Source organism: Gossypium hirsutum, chromosome A04, assembly GCF_007990345.1.
Source record: "Gossypium hirsutum isolate 1008001.06 chromosome A04, Gossypium_hirsutum_v2.1, whole genome shotgun sequence".
Classification (NCBI taxonomy): domain Eukaryota; kingdom Viridiplantae; phylum Streptophyta; class Magnoliopsida; order Malvales; family Malvaceae; genus Gossypium; species Gossypium hirsutum.
The window spans coordinates 66487297-66496074 of NC_053427.1; the positions used below are offsets into that span (position 1 = coordinate 66487297).

Consider the following 8778-nt stretch of genomic DNA (forward strand, 5'->3'; position numbering starts at 1 on the left):
ATGTCAACGCTTTGCAATGCTCCTTCCCCGGATTCTTTGGATTCTCTGTATCATTGGGTAAAGCACCTGGTGGTCGGTTCCTAAGTTCAATAGCAAGCTGGCCCACTTGATTCTCCAAATTCCTTAGAGTGGCATTATTTTTCGCCATGTATGCCTTTAATAAATTCTTTAAGCTATTGGATGATTTAGCTTGAGCTGGTTTCTAAACTTGTTGGGGGAAACTAGGCTGCTGGGTTGGTCTAGGTTGGGCGTAAGTGTTACTAGTTCCAGCCCCTTTGTTACTCCAGGAAAATTTGTGGTCATTTCGCCACGATGGGTTATAGAAATTGGATTGCAGTCCTTGCCTCCCTCAATTTTGGTTCTAGTTACCTATGTAGTACATGGATTCTGGGTTTGATGGACATTCTTCAAACAAATGTCCTTCCCCACAATAGACACAGGTTATATTTTCAAATTGGTTAGGTGGCTGTGTTGCAAAACTATTAGATCGATTAGTAGTAAGATTTTTTAACATTGAGGATATTGATGATACTTGAAATACGTGTAAAGTAAGAGCGTCTACTTCATGTATTCCAGCAACTCATCTTCTTGACACTGCTTGATTGGTTGGCCATTGGTAATTTTTGCTGGCAATCCTCTCAATGATTTCATAAGCCTCGTTATAAGACTTAGAAATAAGAGTACCGTTAGCAGAAGTGTCCACTACCATTCTCGTGTGAGCATTGAGACCATTATAAAATGTCTCAAGTTGGATGCAATGTGGGATTCCATGATGAGGGCATTTTCATAATAAATCTCTGTATCTTTCATATGCCTCATACAAGGACTCATCATCCACTTGTTGGAAGGCAGTGATCTCGTTCCTCAACTTAGCATTCTTGCTAGGCGAGAAATACTTCATAAGGAATCTTTCTGCTAACTCTTGCCATGTGGAAATTGAGTTCAATGACAATGAGTTCAAGCAGGCTCGAGCTCTGTCCCTCAGTGAATATGAGAATAGCTTCAATCGTGATGCCTCTTCGGGTACTCCAGCTAACTTGAAAGAATCGCTCACCTCCATAAATAGTCTTAAGTGTAGGTGAGGATCTTCGGTAGGCATTCCACTGAATTAGCCCATTGTTTGAAGCATCTGGAACATGACTGGCTTTAGCTTGAACTATTGTGCCTCAATTTTGGGTCTCCTAATACTAGGGTTAAGATCATTAAATATTGGCACGACATATTGTCGTAAAGCTCTATCCCTATCATCAGTAATAGGGATAGGATTTTTAGTAGGGTTTGCTCCATTTCCTTGGATCGAATTTTTGAAGTTCATCTCTTCGGTCCTCATCTGATTTGATTGTTTTCTTCGTTGTCAAAAAGTTCGTTCAATCTCGGGGTCTACAGGGAATAGTTAATAATTCAGTCAGTACTTATAAACACCTAAAATAATCACAGAAAAATTAATTAAGTTAAAAAATAAATAGAAAAAATAAACCAAAATGCAAAACTAACAAATTCACAAATAATGACTTTTTAAAACAGTCCCCAGCAACGGCGCCAAAAACTTGGAATGACGGAAATGTGCAAGTGTACACAATCGCAACAAGTAATAAAGTGACAACTAAATGTCGAGTTATCGTACCCACAGGGACTACGAAAAGAATTATCTATGAATGCAATTTAAAACATTTTGGTGAAGAAAAATATTTTGTTGAAGAGGGTGATTAAAAACTAAGATTCTAAACTAAGTAGCTAAAGAAATAAATCTCAAATGCACGATTTCAAAATATGATTTAATCAAGATGACATAATTGTGTTGATTTAATTACATTTCTTTAACTTAGAATTATTAAGCTCATCCTTATGTTATTACAAATAAATTCATGGCAACTCGGTAATCTGCTAACTTATGAACATATTCACCTTCACACATCCATTCATCTATTAGCATATCCCTATGTTAATTCAAATGATTAAACATATTTTAATCAGCGAACATGTTATTGTACATACATACTTATTAAATTGAACTAATCTCTTGCATATCCCTATGTCAATTCAAACGATTAATTAAATCTAATAAGCACATAAAAGACTATGTCAAGTAACAAGGTATTCTTACCTTGAAACAGTTTAATCACAATAATCTTGCAAGTTATGCAAGGCAAGTGTATCGCCAAATACATTGCTAATTTAACCTTCAGCTACCTTAGAAGAATAAACATGCACAGATTAACTATTGTGTTCATTAATTACAATTTCAATTCATTTAAGTAATTAATTCATTAGCTATCTCACAATTGTAATGCAAGAATAACTTAGGCATTATTTTACTTAATCAAGCATTTTACTGAGGCATATAACAACATAAACACAATTTTAATAATTTAAGTAGATGAAATGTAATCAAACCAACACGAATTAAATTCAAGCTAAACTGATTAAATTAACCATTCCAACAACATAAATATTCATAGATATGTTCATCATAACAACAACAAAAATTTAAGAGATAGGGAACAAGAATTAAATCCGGTGTTTCTCGTGGCTTGACTAGTTTGCTCTGTCTTCGTTCTTTGTTGTTCTCACCGATCAAGGCTTCTATGAACACTTAATTGCTGCTCCAAAATGGCTGAAGAAGAACCCTTTTCCAAGGGGAGAAATCGGCACAAGAGCAAGGGACTTGAAATGGGAAAATGAAAGGAGAAAGTGAGAGAGAATAGGAGAGATGTGAATGAATCGAGGTGTGTCTTGAATGATCAGCCAAGGGGGTTTTTATAGCTGAATGTGGTAGCTAAAATTTGCTGAAAATAGAAACCAAAGAGCCACCCCTTGGCTGGCCATCTATGTGGCAAAGTTGATGGCTTCAACTTTGCTAAATATGGCTTGGGACAAATCCATAAAGCCACCGATTGCGGAGGGGTGATCGCGTTATTTTGTGATAGGTTTTAAATATTTATAATTAATCATTTTTGAAACTAACTATTATCGCGATGTAGGCAAGTGTACCTATCGAACAGTAGTATAGTTTTAGCAAGATCGGATTGTCGAACCCAAAGGAACTAAAAGTACTAGTAATGACTGTCTTTTTATTATCTAGCCTAAGAATTATGGGGTTTTGTTTTAACTAACTAATTAACTAATCTAAGAATTCACAGAGAATGAAATTGGGGGATTGCTTTTGGAAAACGATTGAATTAAGACAATACCTAAGGAAAAATCCACCTAGACTGTACTTGTTATTCTGGCTCTGAATCGGAAGATTTATTCATTTAACTTGTTCTGAAGACTAATAACGTCTAATCCCTAGATTGAATAATTGAGAATTTTCCCTAATTGACACCCTAACGTTACACTAACTCAATCGATGGATCCTCTTATTAGGTTTCACCCTAACCCGGCAAAATCTTGTCACCCTATGTCTAGGCGCACAAACAACTCCACTTAATTATGACAAATGTACTCTTAGGCAGGGTCTATTCCTCCTCTGAATAAGAGCTTATCTTGAATTAGTATCCTGGGATATCAAAACAAGAATTATGAACACATACTTAAGAACAAGTTAAATATTTATCATACAATTCAGAAAATAATAACAAGATTCGTCTTAGGTTTCCTTCCCCTTAGGTATTTAGGGGTTTTAGTTCATAACTAAATAAGAAAACATCTTAGAATAATAAAGAATACAAAACATAAAGAAAACCCAAAACTCTTGAAGGGGAAATTGAGGAGAGATCTTCAATCTTGATGGTGAATCCGGCTTCTGAGATGGATCAATTGGCTTTCTTGGAGTAATTTCTTACTCTCTCCCTGTGTGTTCCCCTTTTTCTTCCTCCTCTAGGGTGTATTTATAGGCCTTGGAATGCCTAAGAACCCTCAAAATTATCCTTTTCTAAATTGGACTCAACTTGGGCTCAGCAGGGACACACCCGCGTGACACGCCCGTGTGCGATTACTTCAGGCCGTGGTTGAGCGTGCCAAATTGACACGATCGTGTAGTCTGCCCGTGTGAGGAGGTCTAGGCCGTGTTGATTTTTTACTTTGGCCCATTTTCTCCGTTTTTGGCCTGTTTCTCGTTCCTTTCACTCTCCAATGCTCTCCTAAGTATAAAACCTGAAATTAAAGCATTAGGAGCATCAAATTCACCAATTCTAATGGGAAATCATCCATAAAATGCGTTACATATGGGGTAAAAATATGTATAAATTACGATTTATCAAATACCCCCACACTTAAGCATTTGCTTGTCCTCAAGCAAAATTCTGAACTCATAATCAAAATAAATTATTCTCAACTTATAATTTCTATTGATAATATCTCAAAATAATCCACAGGTAATCATACATTGAGAATTCAACTCAAAGAACATCAAAGTTTCAAACACTCCAAGTTGAGCATTTTATTTTGAAAACATAGGTGCTCCCCTCGTTTAGGTCATTACCTTGTATTCAAAATGTCACAGAGTTTTACATCCTCACTAAAGATTCACTCAAATTACTCGAGGTGTTTAAGGACAATAAATGAAGCACTCAATAGTCAATAATGAAAAGTCATTACCATAGGCTTGCATGAAAATCAAATCTCCACCACTATAAATTGAGATGATACATTAATCAAAAGGTCTTTAGAGGGTTGTAATGAGGCTTGGTTAGGGGGTGTGGTCACAAGCTGAAAGAAAGGGTTAGAATCTAAATTGAGTTGAAAAATTACTTAATTAGAAAAATATTTAATCATCACTTACGTACAACATAATTCCTTCTCTGACTATGGAATTTAAATACTAAAGCTTACAAACAAAAGATCACTACTAATATGTATACATTTTTTTTAAGAACGAGTTAAGTAACATAGACTAACTATTAAGAACAAGACATAGCTAAGCAATTTAGGGGATTTCAACAATAATGGGTTAAGGGTTAATATTAAGGGTAATATAAGAAATGGCTTGTTAGCTCAACGGGGTTTACTAAGGGTTAATCGTGGAGGTGGGCTTTTCATGGCATGAGTGGGTTAATCCTAAGTGCCTTTCTCATTTTGACATATCAAATCAAATGGTGTGGCCTTGACATGATGAATCAAGCAAGTTCTAGAATAACAGTTCAATACTGACACACTCAAAGCAATAATAATAGTGAGCATGAAAGAATTAATAGATGCTCAAAAGGCTCAAGAATCTCACAAAAATTATGGCTGTTTGATGTTTAAAACTTGTGAATTCTAACTCAAAGTAATACCTAAACTTTGGGGAAACAACCTAAAATTTTAAATTCTTAAAAATCGACTTATCATGCTTGATTCTCTAATGTCTTAAGGTTTAAACAATCAATGCATAAATGCATATGTTTTAATTCAAGATATATCAATCAACGTCATAAATCAATCAAAATTTATCTTAAATACGATATAAGAGCTTTTCAAGAGAACAAGACAGTCATTCAGGGATTTTTTGATAATGAAATAAATACCCCCCACACTTAAGATGAACATTGCCCTCAATGTACAAAGATAGATATTAGAATATAAAAATAAGATAGGGAGAAAAGTGAAACTTCCTGTATGATGAATTCCTTGAACTGGAGTTTTGGAGAGTAATCGGTACGAGAGTGGAGGAGGATACTCCGGCAGTGGTAGAGGTTCATTAGTCCATAAGTCCTGCGCCAAAAGAATATTATATCTAGTGGTAGCTATAGTCGAGGTCGATTAGGACATGGCAATCGTGGAGAACCTTTCCCGGTGGAGTTTGTAGTTCCTATACGATGATGAGCTTAAGACCTCTATATAACTGTAATAAAATCAGGAACTTTTTAGGGGATATTAGGAATAATAATTACTCATAAAAAAATAACCGAAATTGATAATTAAAAATAAAATTCTAAAATCAAATAAAAATAAAAAGTAGTTTTAATAAAAATTAAAAACATAAAATAATAACTAAATGTTTTTAAACATCTTCATCGCTGGATGGTTTGCGAGGTGGGGCTGGCGATGAGATGTGGAGCTGCTGACAAATCTATTGTAAAGTAGCATCAATGTTGCCAAATCATTGACAACACTGCTGCTCAAATCGAGTGAGGCCTCAAAGATGTCAGCATATAAAGTTGCCGCATGAACTGGACGAGAGGGTGGTGGTGGCTGAGTTGGTGGGTCCTCGTACTGTGGAGGGACATCATCAGGAATGTCATCGTAGGCCTCCTACTCGATAGGTTGGGCGAGACGATATTGAAGAGGGTAGGTTTCTCGGCACTTTTCAATCATCCTCATTCTAAGCATGCTCGAGATGCCTTGTGGAGACATTTGGCCAATGAGGGTTAAGAATGATTCTTGAGCTGCGGTGCTGAGGAGCCCGAAGTGTCAAGCCAACCAAGTAACATAGGGGCCAATGGAGATGACCCCCTTTCTATGCAGCTCCGTCTGGTGATGAATCACGAGGGTAATAAAATAGGTAAGGTTGATGATGTGCCCATGCAACATACACCATAAAAAGTAGGCGTCGTGAGTGTTGACAATGTCGGTGCTCTCTCACCTTCCTGTAATCATGTGAGCCAAAACGGCGTGTAGGTACCTCAGAGATGGAGGGAGAGTCGATGCCTTGGAGAGACTAGGATTATAGGTTGCCCCACCTGGTACTAGTACGTCCCAGCACCGTGAAGGAGAACGATAGATGTGGCGGTTGAGAGCATGTAAGTCATTCTCCTCCTTGAATTCCTCCGTATATAAACCCAGCACCGTACTGAATTCTGGGACGTTGAGCTGGCAGACTAATCTGCCTAGGCGAAATTAGACTGTGCCAAGATCATCATAGTTCATCATCACGGTCTGAAGATGAAATGTGGAGCATAATTCCATCGTAAGCTCGAGATACGTCGGCTCGATGATCCCAAAGAAAAGCTCCCAAGGGTTGGTGGTTAGGAGGGACTGAATCGCTTTAGCCAACTGAACTTGTTCTACCGCAGCCCAGTCGATGTAGCAGCCCGCAATTAAAGGTCAGGCCCGGAGTATTTAGAATAGTTCTTCTTGGGGCCCGATGGAGAACCACAGGAAAGGGTGACGAACTTTCGCGGTAGGACCTGAGGAAAATGATGCTCCCTCCCTTTTCTTTGAAGCAGGGACAGCAGCCTTTTTACCACGTGAAGATGACATGGTACTTACAAATAGAATCATTAAGTCATCTTGATGAGTGGTCAAAGTAAAATGAATACAAATTTTAAATAAAAATCATAATTTCAGCCACAACTATCAACACTTAACAATTTTAATTAAACTAATCCATACTTTTGTGGCGTTACATAATAGTAGGGTGAATAACTAAATTTTTTTTTTTGCAAAGAATATTGTCTGGATGAACAAAAATGTCAACACAAAAGGCATGGGAAATCATGAATATTTACGTAAACTAGTCAAATGGAGTACAGAAATCACGTAATGAGTAAGAATTTTAACGTGAGAAAGATAATAACTATTCTAGATATAACATTTGTATGATAAAAATAAGAAAGGAACATGAAAAATTTCATATTATTATGATAAATAGCCCTAGAAATTAGTAATAATATACAAGAAAAGAGTGAACAAACGCTAGAAAGAGGAAAATGGGCATCAAAAATGGAGTTGGAGGTGGTGCACGGGCGTGGCAAGGAGGGCGTGTGGACTTGTAGCGTCTAGGGTTAGGGTTTTTGGATGAAGAAGACAATGAATAGTGCAGCCTATTTATAGATTTTGGGGCACACGGCCAGGTAACACGCTCGTGTTCCCCAATTTCAGCCCGTATGATTCGCGAATTTTGAATTTGGGCGCGTCTGACATTTAGTACACGCTTGTGTTCCTTGTACGTGTGGGTGCACACGGTCGTGTCGCACGGCCGTGTCTGGTGTTGTTCACTTCTCTCATGCCCGTGTATGTAGACCCACGCCCATGTCAATCTAACAGGTTCGACCACGGATGCTAGACACAGGCGTGTTGCACGCCGTGCTGTTTTAACAGGTTCACCCACGGTTCTTCCACACGGGCATGTCGCACGGCCGTGGCATTTTATCGTAGCCCGTGTTTGGGAAAATTGTTGCCCTATTTTCACACAGCCTCAAGCATGCCTGTGTGCTTGGCCGTGTCTCTGTGGAAGACCTGTATTCAAGAGCTCCATTAGTAAGTTAGGTGTTGAAGAGTAAATTTCAAAGAAGTTAATACAGTTAGTGCTCGGGTAGCCTCCTGAAAAGTGCTTATTTATAGTCTAAGTTTGACTTACCCCTTCGTTGAATGGTCATGGTGGTTCCAGGAGTTTATACTCCTTATTCCTGCTATCAATCTCATCAAAATAAGGTTTTAAACGGGTATTGTTTACCTTAAAAGTGCCGAACTTGGGGTGACTTAACTCAACTGTAAAAAATGGAAAAATACTAAGTACCGTAAGAGGGATTTCTTCATTCGGTGTGGTAGTGACAATGTGAGGATCTACGGCATCTAATAAGACTTTATCTCCAACCTTAAGTTGATGTGAGAAGGTGTTGAGATTGATCTGGCGTAGTTCTGGTTTATCATCCATTCTTGGTTTATGCGTCTGCCATTCATCTAGCTCCTCGATTTGTAGCCTTCGTTCTTCATGAGTAGGTCCTCTACTATTGCTTGAGAATGACTCATGTGCTTCCTTCAGACTCATTTCCTGCAAAGTAGGTTGTACCACATTGTCAGTTTTAGTAGAATGGGTTAAACGATCACCTTCAATTTCCAATGTGTTGCCAGAATTGCGAGCTTGAAGGGTGATTGTTTTGTCTCCCACACAGAGTGTGAGTTCACCTGTGCCAA

At 37.9% G+C, this 8778-nt stretch overlaps 1 non-coding gene across 1 annotated transcript; it reads left to right on the forward strand.

The window, feature by feature from the left end:
• Window positions 1–764: 764 nt before the first annotated feature.
• On the forward strand, window positions 765–871 carry LOC121228368 (small nucleolar RNA R71). Its single transcript, XR_005925944.1, has one exon. It is a non-coding gene; the product is annotated as a small nucleolar RNA R71 (small nucleolar RNA).
• Window positions 872–8778: the final 7907 nt, after the last annotated feature.